A 14,465-nucleotide genomic window follows, 5' to 3' on the forward strand; every position below is an offset into this window, starting at 1 on the left:
GTGGACATTGCAGCTTTTGCATCTATTGCGCTATCTGCCCTGTTTCACTCATTCATTCATTCATTCTGCACATGGACATCCTCTATGTCCCTGAGTGGTGTGAACCGTTTGCACTTACTGCTAACCAAAGGGTGATGGTTTGAACCCACCCAGAGACATCATGGAAGAAAGGCCTACCAGTCTGCTTCCACGAAGATTGCAGGCAAGAGAACCCTATGGCCCTAATATTTGGTATAAATAGACTACCAAGCATAATTCAAAATGCACCAACAGCAGAAGAGAAGCCAGATGATTGGGACCTTCTAAAAATTAAATGTTTATGTGCTTCCAAAGACTTCTCCAAAAGAGTCAAAAGAGAACCTACAGATTGGGAAAAAATATTTGGTAATAACATATCTGACAAGGGACTTATCTCTAGAATTTATAGAACACTCCAACACCTCAATAACAAAAAGACAAACAATCCAATTAAAAAATGGGCAGAAGACATGAATAGACACTTCACCAAGGAGGATATTCAAGCGGCCAACAAACATATGAAGAAATGCTCACGATCATTAGCTATTAGAGAGATGCAAATCAAAACAACAATGAGATACCATCTTGCTCCAGCACTAGTAGCAAAGTTCAACAAGACAGAAAATAACAAATGCTGGCGAGGTTGTGGAGAGATTGGGACTCTCATACACTGCTGGTGGGACTGTAAAATGGTACAACCATTGTGGAAAGCAGTATGGTGATTCCTTCAAAAGTTGGAAATACAAATACCATTTGACCCAGCCATCCCATTACTAGGTATATACCCTAAAGAAGTGAGAGCCATAACAAGAACAGATATACGCACGCCAATGTTCATCGCAGCACTATTTACAATAGCCAAAACTTGGAAACAACCTAGATGTCCAACAACTGAGGAATGGATAACCAAACTTTGGTACATTCACACAATGGAATACTATGCAACGCTAAAGAATAATGTAGAATCTGCAAAACACCGCATAACGTGGATGAACTTGGAGGACATTATGCTGAACGAAATAAGTCAGTCACAAAAGGACAAATATTGTATTAGTCCGTTATTGTAAAAGTTAAGGAAAGGTTTATATATTGGAGGACATTTTCTTTGTTGGTTACCAGGGGTGGGAGGGAAGGGGAGGGAATGCTGTTAGATAGATAGAGATAAATATTGATTTGGGTGAAGAGAAGGGCAATGTACCAAATGTGAGTGACCAATATGGCAGCATTGAGGATGAGAAAGACAGAGAGAGTTACATGGGCAGTACAAACAACAAATATGAACCCCTTTGTAAATACAATACTGAGTTGTCAATGAAAGCAAACATGGGTATAGGGACGGATAGATGGGTGAACAAGCTAAACAATTATGTATGTCTAAATGGAGAGTGTATCCAAGATCATATACAGGGTTGGCAGACAATGGGCCTCTCGAAGAGTATGAAGGGATGGACACTGGGAGGAGGTAACTATGGGGAGGAAGTGGGAGGGGAGCTGCTGCATTGTAAATTTTGGTCAATGACATGAGACAAAGTATATGTGAACTGCTGTATGAAAAGTGAATTTACTCTGCAAATCTTCACCCAAATCCTAATAAAAAAAAAAAAAAAAAAGAACCCTATGAAGCAGTTCCACTCTCTACCACACGGAGTTGCCATGAGTCAGGATTGACATGATGACAACACGTTTTAGGTCTCCAGCATTTTACCAGACACTGGGACGCCAAAGTGACCTTACCGGGAACTTCAAATGAGTGAGAAAAAGATAAATAAACCAACATGTGCCATGAGGTTACAGGGGAAGAGCTTTTGTTTTCAAGACATTTCTTTACACCACATCCTCCTCCATAAAGGATTTGAGTTAAACTGCCAGAAAAGGCACGTACATAAAGTTATGAATTTGAAAGAAAGAAGAACATTAAAACCAAAAGGGAAAAGAAACCAAACCCACTGCCATTGAGTCAATTCCAACTCATAGCAGCCCTACAGGACAGAGTAGAACTGCCCCCACAGGGTTTCCAAGGCTATAAATCTTTACGGAAGCAGATTGCCTCTTCTTTGTCCCGTGGCGTGGTTGATGGGTTTGAACCACCGACCTTCCATTTTGGTTAGCAGCCCAATGCTTTAACCACAGTGCCACCAGAAAGGGAAAAGAAGGCAGTGGTTCCTCAATGCTTCTTATGTTCCAAACATGTGACACACCGTGTCTCACTCATTCTTTTCCGTGACTCTGATGGCTGTGCCGCTATCCCCCTTTTGCAGGGGAGCACAGTGAAGTTCACTGTGGACAAGCAATGTACCCACTTAATACAGGTCCTAAGTGGCAGAGCTGAATCCAGCCCCAAGGTCCACGTGTTATTATTATACAGCATTATTATATATAACATATGCTATTATTGTAAGCATCAGATTTATATGTGAGTTTCCCAGCAGCCTGGGGGAAAAGGGAAACTGATTACCCAACTGGACACTAGATAGAAAAGAGACAGACATTGCTTCGAGGGAAAGCAAAGCGCTTCCCAGCACTGATTGTTTTCTTGTTTTTGTTTTTTCAAGTGTGCTTTGATGAAAGGGACCTGTGGGATGGAATACACAGAGCCTGGCTTGGACTGTCCAAACCGGGTGACGCTTTGGCTGATATGCTGAGTGAATGTCTGTTGTCCCCTGGAAAAGGCTCTGTCCTCCAGTGGTCATCTGCCTCTGTGTGTGTGTGTGTGTGTGTGTGTGGTCTGTATCTCTGTGTCTCACTCCTTCTCTTTTTGTTTCTCTCTCTGTCTCTCTCTCCTTCCCCCTCCCTTGCTCACACCCCAAATGCAGGTCTCTGCTACCCCGAGACTCTGCCTGTTTTTAGGAAGTGCTGCGGCGTCTGGGGCCTGCGCAGCAGACCTGGGGGCCAGCACTTCCTCCCCACACGGGGCTGGGCTGGGCTGGGCGGAGGGAAGGAGCCTGCTTGCAGATGAGGTGACACATCCCTGCCGGGCCACCCCAAGCAGCAGCTGGGCCAGCAAGCAGCTGGAACACAGGCCACTGTTCCCCTGGGGGCTTCAGAATGGACCTGTGTCACCCAGGTAAGCTCCCAGAGGGGTAGGGGCCCAGCAAAAGGTGTGAGTGTGTGGGTGCATGCAAAAGGCCCTGCTGAGCAGGACCAGGGACGTGCTGGGAGTATCAGGGGCCAGGTGGGAAAGGAGCTGTCCCCCGTTTCAGCAGGGAAGCTGAGGTGGGTGCACCCAGAGAGACCCCTTCCAGATGCCCACTGGTATTGAGAATGTTGGTGCTAAAGTCCCTGCTTCCGTAGTGATACTGCCTCGGAAACCCAAGGAGGGGTCGCTATGAGTCAGGGCCGACTCGATGGCAAATAACAACAACAACAACAACAAAGTCCCTGCAGAAGGGGCTTATACTGGTGAGAACAGGCCCTGAGAGGGCCATGAGCCTCCCAAAGCCACACAGCGCAGAAGAATCAGATTTAGAACCCAGGGGCCAGGGCTCCTGCCACCTCTCCAGGCAGTGCGGTGAGAGCTCTCTGCTGGTGGGCAGGAGGGGATTGGCATCCCCAAGAGCAGACAGCCCATCTCACCCTGCCGGGTACTCCCCCTCCCATGATTGCACCCATGCAGGAGTGGGGATCTTAGCACTGTGCTCCGAAGGACTGACTGGCTCTGACGAGGAAGGGTTGGCTAGGTAGGAAGACATTCTCCAACAGTGGGGGCACCCCAAGATTCAGAGACAGGCTGTATTTCCCTCCTGGGCCCGAGCCTACTTCTGCTGCACCCCTAACCAAGACCCCTGAAGCCCCCAGACCTGCTCCCCTCCCTTGGAAGGTGGATCCCTCAATCAGCTTGGAGCCACCTCACCACTAGCTGTGTTCTGAGTCCAGGTAGGGGGTTCTTAGCGTGTGGGGAGTGCCACAGGGGGCAGGGACCGTCTTGGTCAACTAGTCCCCGTCCTGTGGGCAGACCACAAGGCAGACAAGAGAGAGAGAGCAGAGAGTGAGCCTGGGAGTCAGAGGACCTACCTTCTCTGTAGCAAGCTTGGGTTGTCCCCATCCAGAAAAGCTTATCTGTCCTCTTATCTCATAAGAGCTTCAAGAGCTGTGAAGGGACTATTGTCTCCTTTAACAGAAAAGGAAAAAGCTGAGGCTCGGTGCTAGAGTGACTTGCCCACTGCTATGTAGGAAAGAAGGAGCTCTGGTAGCATAGTGCCTAAGGCACTTGACTGCTAACCAGAAGGCTGGCGGTTCAAACCCACCAGCCACTCCTCAGAAGGAAGATGTGGCAATCTACTTCCATAGTGATACTGCCTCAGAAACCCAAGGAGGGCTCGCCTATGAATTGGATCTGACTCCACGGCAGTGGTTGGTTATGCAAGAAGGAGACCCTAGATTCCCCAACTCCCTGGCAGTCTCTGCAGACTTCAGACTGCTCCACCAGGGAGGTGCGTTCCTTATCTCAGGGGCCCCCTGGGAGCTCGAGGCCCTGAGGGCACACTCCAGGCTCCGGGGCCTGGCTGCAAATCCCTTCCTCCACTCTCTTGCTGTGTGATCCTGGGCAAGACAGCCAGCCTCTCTGGGCCTCAGTTTCCTCTTCAGTAGAATGGGATACCATTATCTGCCCTGGGAGGAAGATCCTGGAAAAGATTAAATGTATAAATGGATATAAACCAAAAAAAAAAGCCCAACTCACTGCCCTCCAGTTGATTCCAACTCAAAGTCATCATCCAAGGCAGTAAATCTTTACAGAAGTAGATTGTGCTCTGCCATCTTCCTTCTGCGGATCAGCTAGTGAACCGCCAACCTTCTGGTTTAGCAGTCAAATGCCTTAGGCACTGGGCCACCAGAGCTCCTTAGATGGACATGAAGCACTTGGGAAACCCAATGACATGCAACACATGTTTGTTGAGTTCCACATAGCTGTCAAGCTGTGTGGTTGGCAGGAGGTGTGGCTGCAAACAGGCCATCCCTGCCCTCGTACGTTACCTGTAATTCCAGAATGTGAGAGCTGGAGGGGCTGCCCAGTTCCCCAGGATTGCAACCCTAAAGTAACAGAGCTCTCCCTTCAAACAAAACCTAACACAGGCTAGGCAGTGGTGACCCTACCCACTGAGCCTCCCCGTCGCCCCCAGAGGTGGAGCTTGTGGGTTCCAGGGAGGACAGTTCAAGAGCCAGTGATCCCTTCCACTCCTCTTACCCTATTTACAGATGGAACAAAAGAGGCCCAGAGTGGGAGGCAGCCTTGTCAAGGCAGAGGTTGGACCGCACCCCCATCTCCTGACTCTCTGTGCTTTCCCCCTACACCTCTGCTTCTCCCGTGGGCTCTTGGGGACCAATGGCTCGCACACTGTCTGGTTTCCGTGGACACATCTTGTTGTTGTTAGGTGTCCTCGCGTCATCTCCGACTCATAGCAACCCTACCTATGCACAGCAGGACCTGTGTCCAGATGGACACATCTTAGGTGGAACTTAGAAGGCAAAGGAAGCCCAGTGAGGGACAGTGCCTGGCCAAGATTCCCCGGCAAAGGAGTGGCAGAGCAGATGTGAAATGAGATGGGGCAGTGAGGACACCCTGACAAGAAATAACGGCCCTCATCTGTACACGGCGTTCTGTCGGGTGTTAGCAAACTGAATGAAGGCCTTAGGAACGGGACAGTTGTCCCCATGATGCAAATGAGGAAACAGCCTCGCAGAGGTAAACGGGAGAAGAGGCCTGACAGGTCCAACGTCACACAGCCAGCAGCCAGTAAGTGGCAGAGCGGGGACAAAACAAGGTGTGCTGAAGAGAGATGAGCCCCCAGGTTAGCTGAGCTACAGGGAAGGGGAGGAGAGGGGAAGGGAGGGGAGAGAAGAGAGGGGGGCCAGAAGGTGAGTCATTGCCCTGCTTCAGGCTGGCCCTAGGAAGGAAGTGGATGGAATGGGGTCAACGCAGGCATTCTGTTGGGAGATGTGGGGTCTCCACTACTTGGTTCATTCATTCTGTGAGGAGTCTTCTGCTGTGCAGGCCCTGTGCAGGGTGATGCTGGGGCCTGCAGCGACCCAGTCACAGAGTTGGCCCTGGGGAGTTTCTGGTTGGTGCATGGGGGAGGGGGCGACAGATCCTGCAGGACTCTGGCCCAGGCCAGATGTGCAAACAGGGACAGGGCCTGGAGTGTGGAAGGAGTCAAGTCTTTCCACCCCACAGGGGGCATATGGGAAGACTTCCTGGAGGAGGAAGAGGCAGGGAGAGAGGGAGAGAAGAAAGGGCCTGGATCTTAATCTGGGAACTTCCTCCTCTGGGCTCAGCTTCAGCATCTCTAAATCAGCACCTTCATCCCAACTCCACCTGGGAACACGGGAAACCAAAAGGGATTTGTATTCAGCTGGGCCTGGCTCTGGTCGCAGTCCCGTGCCCACCTGCCCGTGGTCATGACAGCTCTCTTCTTTCTGTGGGCCTCAGTTTTCCCACCTGTATAAAGGACAAGAAGGTGGCAAAGGTTCTCCCCCAGGGCTGCCTTCCCAACTCCTGCTGTGGGTATGTGACATCCCGGAAGCAGGTCAGGGCCTGCAGGAAGGTGAGAAGTCCAGGCAACAAAAGCTCCGTAGTGACCAAAGACAAGCTTCATGCTGGTGCAGAGAGGCTGGGCCATGTTTAAAAATAGAGGCAGCTTAGCAGGGGGAGAGGAAGCCACACACAGCGCCCACAGGGCCTCCGGGCTGGGGCGGGAAGTAGCCTCTCCAGATACCCCTTTCTACTCCCGTGCACCCCACAGGGAGCCTTTGAGGGGGTCTCTTCCCTCAGGCCCCAGGATAGCACCCTGCTCCCGCCCTGGAAAGGGGAAGCAGAGCCAGCTGTCCTGGAAGTCGCGGTACAGGCAGAAAGATTTCTAAAAATATGATGGGAAAGAGGAAGGACAAAAGGGAAGTGGAGAGGAGTTAGGGCGACGCCAGGGCCGGGCACACGCAGCTGGCACAGTCCATGGGGGTGGGGGTCAGCAGCCCAAAGGTGGCTCTGTGACAAGCACAAAGCTAAGAGGTGGGGGGGCAGACTAGGTCTGGCTGTGGGGATGGTGGTGATCATTATTATTGATTGTTATGTTGGGGTCCCTGGGTGGCACATGAGGAGCCTGGTAGCACAGTGGTCAAAGTGCTTGGCTGCCAACCAAAAAGTCAGTGGTTTGAACCCACCAGCAATCTGCTCCTGTAAAGATTTATAGCCTTGGAAACCCTATGGAGCAGTTCTACTCTGTCCTGCAGGGTCCCTGTGAGTCGGAACTGCCTCACCGGCCGTGGGTATTGGGTAGCACAAAGGATTAACAAGCTCGACTGCTAAGCGAAGGGCTGAGTCAAATCCATAGAGGCACCCCAGAAGAAAGGCCTGGCAATCCTCTTCTGACAAATCAGTCATCGAGAGGCCTGTGGAGCGCAGTTCCCCTCTGATACACATGGAGTTGGTCACAAGTCAGAAGCGACTCAGCAATGGTGGGGGGGGCGCTATTATTATTATATTATTTTTGTTTAAAATATATCTCCCATGAGCTGGTATCAGGGCCTGAAATGCCACCATCATCGGGCTTGCAATCAGAAGTGGCTGCTTCGAGGCTGTGTCCTCGCCCCTCCCTGAACCTCAGGTTCTTGTCTCTGAAAGGGAGGGAAATCTGTTCTCTAACAAAGAGTAGGCTGGAGGGTCAGTGGGCACTCTGTGACTGCAACAGACACAGCAGCCCAGGAGCGCCATTTTGGCCAGCACAGACAGCAAAACACACCACCCTGTGGGGACAGCAGACTGAGAGGATTCATGTGTCCAGTGGTGGAACCATGAGAGCCGTGCTACAGAGCTGTCTAACGAAAAGCACAAGCCCCCCTCACGCCACCCTGTGGCCCGCTCCCCAGAGACACTGTGTGCCTGCTGCATCTGCTCCCGCCACTCTAGTGCCTCCGTTTCCCCATCTCTGCCATGCAGGCTTTGCTGGATTTCTAACCGGAAAAGGGGCTCAGGCCGTGAGCATTGTTGCACATTTCACCTTTACTCTCGAACACGTAACGTGGTCAGACTTCCAGTAAGAATGCAGGCTTAGGTGTCAGATGGGCTTTTGATGATGTGTGTGGAGGTGTCTGACTTCAGGAAATCCACATCAGGGTTGCGGCCGTGGAGGCCCAGGTGTGAAACCCAGTTCTGCCACCCTCCAACCGTGTCACCTTGGGCAGGTCACCTCTCTGGGCCTCGGGTGCCTCACAGATAGAAACATCTTCCATCCAGAGCTAGAGTCAGGCTCAGATACCAACTGGGAAGGACCTGGAGCACATGGGGCCTGGTGCCGAGTAGGGGTACAGTCAACATGCCCTTCCGTAACCAGTGGCTTGGGACGTTCACTGAGCCACACAGATCCTAGACATGCAGCCAGGGCTGGGACAGGAGCAGGGATGGTGCCCGGAGGCTCCCAGGAGGCCCCTGAGAAGAGAGCTGAGGGATGGGCAGGAACCACTGGGCAGGGAGGAGAAGGAAGGGCGTCCCAGGTACAGGGAACAGCAGGTGCAAAGTCCTACAGAGAGAGAGAGAGCACATGAATGAATGAAGGAAGGACAGCAAGAAGCTGAGCCCAGGGCTCATGCACACACACAGGTGGGGAGCCGTGAGATGAGGATGGGGGCACACGAGCGGTCAGATGTGGAGTCTTTATCCCCAGGCTGATGGGACGCCAAGGGAGACGGGACTGGAGGGGCAGAATACAGACAGCAGCCATTGAAGCAGCCCTCGGGGGAGGTGCTAAAGGCCTGGATAAGGGCAGGAGCCATGGAAATGGGAAGAAGGAGGATGTGGATTGGGTGAGAGAGGAGACTCGAGGGGCAAGGGAGAGGGAGGGGGAGGTGTCAAGGTGCCTGCTGGGGTACCAACTGGGGTAACTGTAGGGAGGGCTATACCCAGAGCTCAGGAGCCCAGGAAATGGGCCAGGCTGCGGGGAGGGGAGAATTCTACAAGTCCTGGTTCTCAGCTCACTACGTGTGGAACACCTGAGAGGTGAGAGTCAATGAACAGGGAACAGACATGTCTGAAGGTCAGAGAGGGGACTGGCCTAAGGATGAGTGTGGGACTTATCAAAGGTGAGAGCCAGGGCTGATGAGACCCCACGGGGACAGAGGTCCGCCTAGGACCAAGCCATGGGTGTGCCGTCACTCACCTCTTGGCCATCCACACAGGAGCAGCCACTGAAACGGCAAAGCCCAACATGGACAGGGTTAGACAAGCAGTCTGTCAGAGCTCACTGATTGCCCCTGCGTGGCTGCCCCCTGCCAGGGACAGGCCTAGGGAGCCAGCCCCAGCAGCAGGAAGATGACCTACAACCAACAAACAAAACACAAAATCTGATTATCTCCCTAAAGTCAACTAGAGGTGATAGGTTTTTTCCACGGACAGAACTCAGCTTCCCCCCAAACACACTCTGCTCCTGACAGAGTCCTGGGTCCCTGCCTCCAGCACTGCCTCCCTGATGCCTCTCTGCTGATGTCTCCTCATGGATTGCCCCTCACACTTCCCAGCCCTGCATCCTGAATGGCATGCAGCCTCTGCTTCTCCAGGGCAGATGATTGGGCATCCACTAACAAGGGTTCCCATCCCAGCACCACCACTTCCTGGCTGTGTGACCCAGGGCAAGTTGCTTCACCTCTCTGAGACTCAGTCTCCTAAACTGAAAAATCATCTACTTCAAAGAGTTCCTGTGAGGATCCAATGACATGATTTATGTGAGTTGCTGGCATGGAGTAGTTGAGTAACTATTATTTGTCTAATGGGACTCTGGCTTTGTCCCCTGGTGGAAGTGCCACCCCTGCCCCACCCCCTCGGAAACCAGAACCTCTAGGTCTGCAGAGCTCAGAGTTGCAGGGACAGAAAAGAAAACTCCTAAAAGGGTCACAATGAAGAATTGGGTCACAATGGAGAGCAGAGTCACTCCCACCTCTTGACTCCTCCACCATGTAGACCACCTACTAGGGACATGTTGGTGTTACTCGTGTTAGTCTCCATTGGGTCTATTCCAATTCATGGTGACCCCGTGTGCACAGAGTTGAAATGCTCCCTTGGGTTTTCAAGGCTTTGACATTTTGGAAGCAGAGCACCATGCCTGTCTGGTTGTCTTAGCTCCCTAGTGTTGCCATAATACATATAACACAAGTGGGTGGCCTGAACAAACAGAAATGTATTCTCTCAGCGACTAGGAGGCTGGAAGTCGGAGTCCAGGCCACCAGCTCTAGGGAAGGCTCTCTCTCTGTGTCGGCCCTTGAGGAAGGTCCTAGTCTGTTTTGAGCTCCTGGGCCATCTTCAGATGTCTTGGCATCTCTCTTCCCCATTTCTGCTTGCTTGCTTAATCTCTTTAACATCTCAAGCCTGCCCTACACTAAAAAAAAAAAAAAAACACTGCCATTGAGTAGATTCAGACTCATAGCAACCCCCATTGGGTTTCCAAGGCAGTAAATCTTTAAGGAAGTAGATTGCCCCATCTTCCTTCGTTCTGGTTAGCAGTCAAATGCCTTAGGCACTGTGCTACCAGAGCTCCTTAACCTACACGAAGCCCGTCTTATTAACATAACAAAGATGATCCATTCCCAAATGGGATGATAACCACAGGTATCCAAAATCAAACTCACTGCCGTATTTGACTCATAGCAACCCTTCCTTGGGTTTCCGAGGAGGTATCACTACAGAAGTAGATTGCCCAACCTTCCTTCCGAGGAGTGGCTGGTGGGTTTGAACCACCAGCCTTCTGGTATAGAGGCTAGGATTTACAACACATGTTTTGGGGAGACATTTCAATCCCTAACACCTATCATTGATTTAGGGTGTGTAGTGCGCCGTAAAGGGTGGTTCCACATCCAAGCAGGACAGCATCACCAAGCTAGGACATCAGCTGCACCCTCAAAAGGCTGCTCCATCAGGCTAGCGTCTTCTGGTGACAAAATACACGAAAGGACCAATCCTATGGTCCCATGCTCACTCCCCATCTCCTTTACCGTAAAGTAGGTCCCTTGTCTAACGTGATGTTATGCAGGATTCTGTGTCGGTGGATCAAACACTCTATCAGCCCTTGGACATTGGTGCTGGCCACGTACCTGAACTTGTGTTAATGCCAGTCATGATGAATCACTGGTCTTTGAAGAATGAAGGAATCCAATGTCATCAATTTGCCACCAAGGAGTTGCTTGGTCTTCTCAAGAAATGATACCATATTGGGGGCTTAGCACTGGTCTCTGTGCTGCCAGGCTGGACGTTCAGCAGAGGCAGTATCTAGGGGAGCTTTGGTAAGGGGTCCAAGAACACGCTTCATCTGGGCCACGTGGCTGCTCCTTTCATGCACCCATTTTACCAGTACTGGGGTGGCCAATCACAGAGGCTGGCTGATGTCAGCTGGAAGAGTCCTGCCTGCTTATTGGTTCTGTGTCTCTCCTGTGGTGGATGCTCAGCCTTAAAGTGCTGTACAAACATCTCACTTCACGCTCACTCCCAGGCTTTACCCACATGACTCATCCCCAGACCCCTTGTCCCTGGTCTTTCCATTTCACTTCTCTCAGGCCTCTGACCAAGAAGTCAAGCTCTTCACTTCTTCCCGTGAGTCTATGTATAGTCGAGCCATTTCTCTTTCCACACTAAATGGATGATCAGATGCACTGCCCAAAGCTCTGTCAAGGGAAGATTTCCCCTCACCACTGTCTTCCAGGGACACTTTTGAATAGGGCTATAGGTCAGTAGCTCTGGTAGCATAGTGCCTAAGGCACTTAACTGCTAACCAGAAGAATAGCAGTTCAAACCCACCAGGCACTCCTCAGAAGGAAGGTTGGGCAATCTATTTACGTGGTGATACTGCCTCAGAAACCCAAGAAGGGGTCGCTATGAGTCGGGTCCAACTCCACGGCCCATAACAACAACAGCAATATAGGTCAGTAGACCATTTTTTTACTTGCACTCACATACTAAACCAATCCACCATTGAACCAACTCAGGCATTTTCCTCCTTTGTCAGAGGGTCATAGAGGACCCATCCATGCAGACTTGGGATGAGCTGAGGGAGAAGCAGATTAGCATCTGACTTGGGAGTCTGGGCTACCTGTACCTGAGCTTTTCTGTGCCCTCTGACCCTGTTCACACCTGTCCCTGGGTACACCACTTACAAAGGAGTCCTGTTGAGCTCACTTGACTTTATGATGTGGTAGGTCAGTCAGAACCTTCCCTGACTTCTTAGTTACATAGCGTTCCATGGTCAGGCCCTCTGTCTCTACCAGGGCCTGGTAGCATTCCAGGAACTGCTTATTGAATGGGGTATAACTCTCTACTGCAGATTCATGGCCTTGTTCCAGAACCCTAGGGGTCTGCATTGCGATTCTCCCATTGGTGCCCACCATAAATTGTACAGTACTCTTTCTCACTATTGACGTTGTTAATACCCCATACGGTCCTTGAGTGGCATGGCCCAAAGAGTCATTTTACTGCAGCCTGGAGCCACTGCAGAGCCCTTTTCTGCCCTGGGCCTTACTCCTGGGAGCAGGCAGCCTCCTATATCACTCAGTAAATGAGTTGAAGCAGCATTTCCAGGGGTGGAATCACTGCCTCTAGGACTCAAAGAGGTCAACCAGATGTGTGTGTCTCCTCCCAAGCGGTATGAGATGCAATATGCAATAACCTGTTCTGTACTTTGGAGTGGATAACTCAAAATGGACCAGACCACCTAAACGCTCCACTGATGTGACAAACCCCTGAATCTCAGTAGGGTTTATGTCCCATTATTCAGAGCACCTGTCTCACCAAGGCCTCCAATATACTTTCCACTTCTAGCTCATCTGGCTTGCTCAACATGATGTCATCGATACAGTGGACCACTGTGGTGTTCAGACCCCTTCACACTATATTATGACAGAGTTGATACAACCCTCGGGCACAACTCTACATGTGTACTACTGTTCATCCCATGTGGATGCAAACAGTTTCTGATCCTCCTTCCTAGCAGAGATGGGAAAGAATGCATTTGCCAAACCAATGATTACTCACCTTGTGTCTGAGACCATGTTAATGTGCTCTAGCCAAGATACCACAACTGGCACAGCAGCTGCAACAGGTGGTCTCCCTGGTCAGTTTGTGGTGGTCCACTCCTGTCCTCCAGACCCAAGTCCACCATCATCCAGGCATCCTTTAGGTCTACAAGAGCTGTGCTGGTATCTGCTATTCCCCTCAGGATATAATATTGTTTCTGATTTACTCTTTTAGCTATGGAGGTGAGGGCACAACTTCATAGGCTTCCTCTCAGCCTTTTCCATTACCATGACTCTGATCCCACAAGCCAAGGTACCTAGAATGTCCATTCCAACTATACATTTGAGGACCAGGGAAATGACCATGAATCAAGTGGAGCCACTGTGCTCTGGATCTGAGCCAGCACTCCATTTATTGCCTGGTCTCTATATAACCAGTTGCCATCAAGTCAGTTCTGACTCATTATGACCCTATATGGGTCAGAGCAGAACTGCGCCCCATACGGTTTCCCATATGGCTGATTTTTCAGAAGTAGATCACCAGGTCTTTCTTCCAAAATGCCTCTGGGTGGACTTGAACCTCCAACCTTTCAGTTAGCAGCTGAGTGTTAACTGTTTGCACCACCTAGGAACTCCTGCTGTCTGTGTGGACCCCTATTAATGGAGGCTTGATGATGATTCAGTCCCTGAGTATCAATGAGCTTGGACTCTGTGTCTTCAAAATATCTGGATATTCCCTTTTTCCCTTGTTACTCAAGTAAATGACCACAAGTGGCCTTAGGGAAGGATCAGGGGATCATTACCACATACTCTTGCCACAGTGTTGCAGGATCCCTCCTTCCTGGGACCCAGCCTCTCCTTCAGGCAATAGGTCAGGTCTGAAAACTAGCTCTGGTGTAAGAACTAGACAAGGAGTCTCGGCTTTTTATTGCAGCAACCGCCCATTGAGGGGAACAACTCTTGAGCAAGTCAGCTACCTTTGATGAGACAAGTGCTTGGAAAGGGACTCGGGTGTGAACAATCAACAGGGTATATACCCAGCAGCTGAGAGAGTGAATGTCTTGGTCCTGGAGAGGGAAGCTGTATGGTGCAACTTAGAATCCCATTATATGTGTGTTGGACCCCTAGTATGTGTTGAATACCTGATGGGTGTTTGAAAAAAAAAAAAAAATCAGCTCTTTTAATCCTGACAATGACTCTCTGAAGTAAACATTACAGCTCACCTTTCACAGATAAGTATGCTGTATTCATGAAATTGCACACATGGCTGCTGTAACAAAAAACTCAGAAGAACAGTGACAGAAACATTCTCAAAGCATATTTCTCTCTCCTTGAAAAGTCCAAGTGGGAAGGTAGTTGAGGAGAATATGCTAATCCTGGTCCACATGGTTCCCTGGGATGCAGGATCCTTCTGGCTTGGTGCCATTCCCCACGTGGGTTTTCTATCTCAAGATCCAAGATGGCTGCTC

The sequence above is a fragment of the Orycteropus afer genome, unplaced genomic scaffold, assembly GCF_000298275.1.
Source record: "Orycteropus afer afer isolate SDZICR_OR568_19922 unplaced genomic scaffold, OryAfe1.0 scaffold00083, whole genome shotgun sequence".
Lineage (NCBI taxonomy): Eukaryota > Metazoa > Chordata > Mammalia > Tubulidentata > Orycteropodidae > Orycteropus > Orycteropus afer.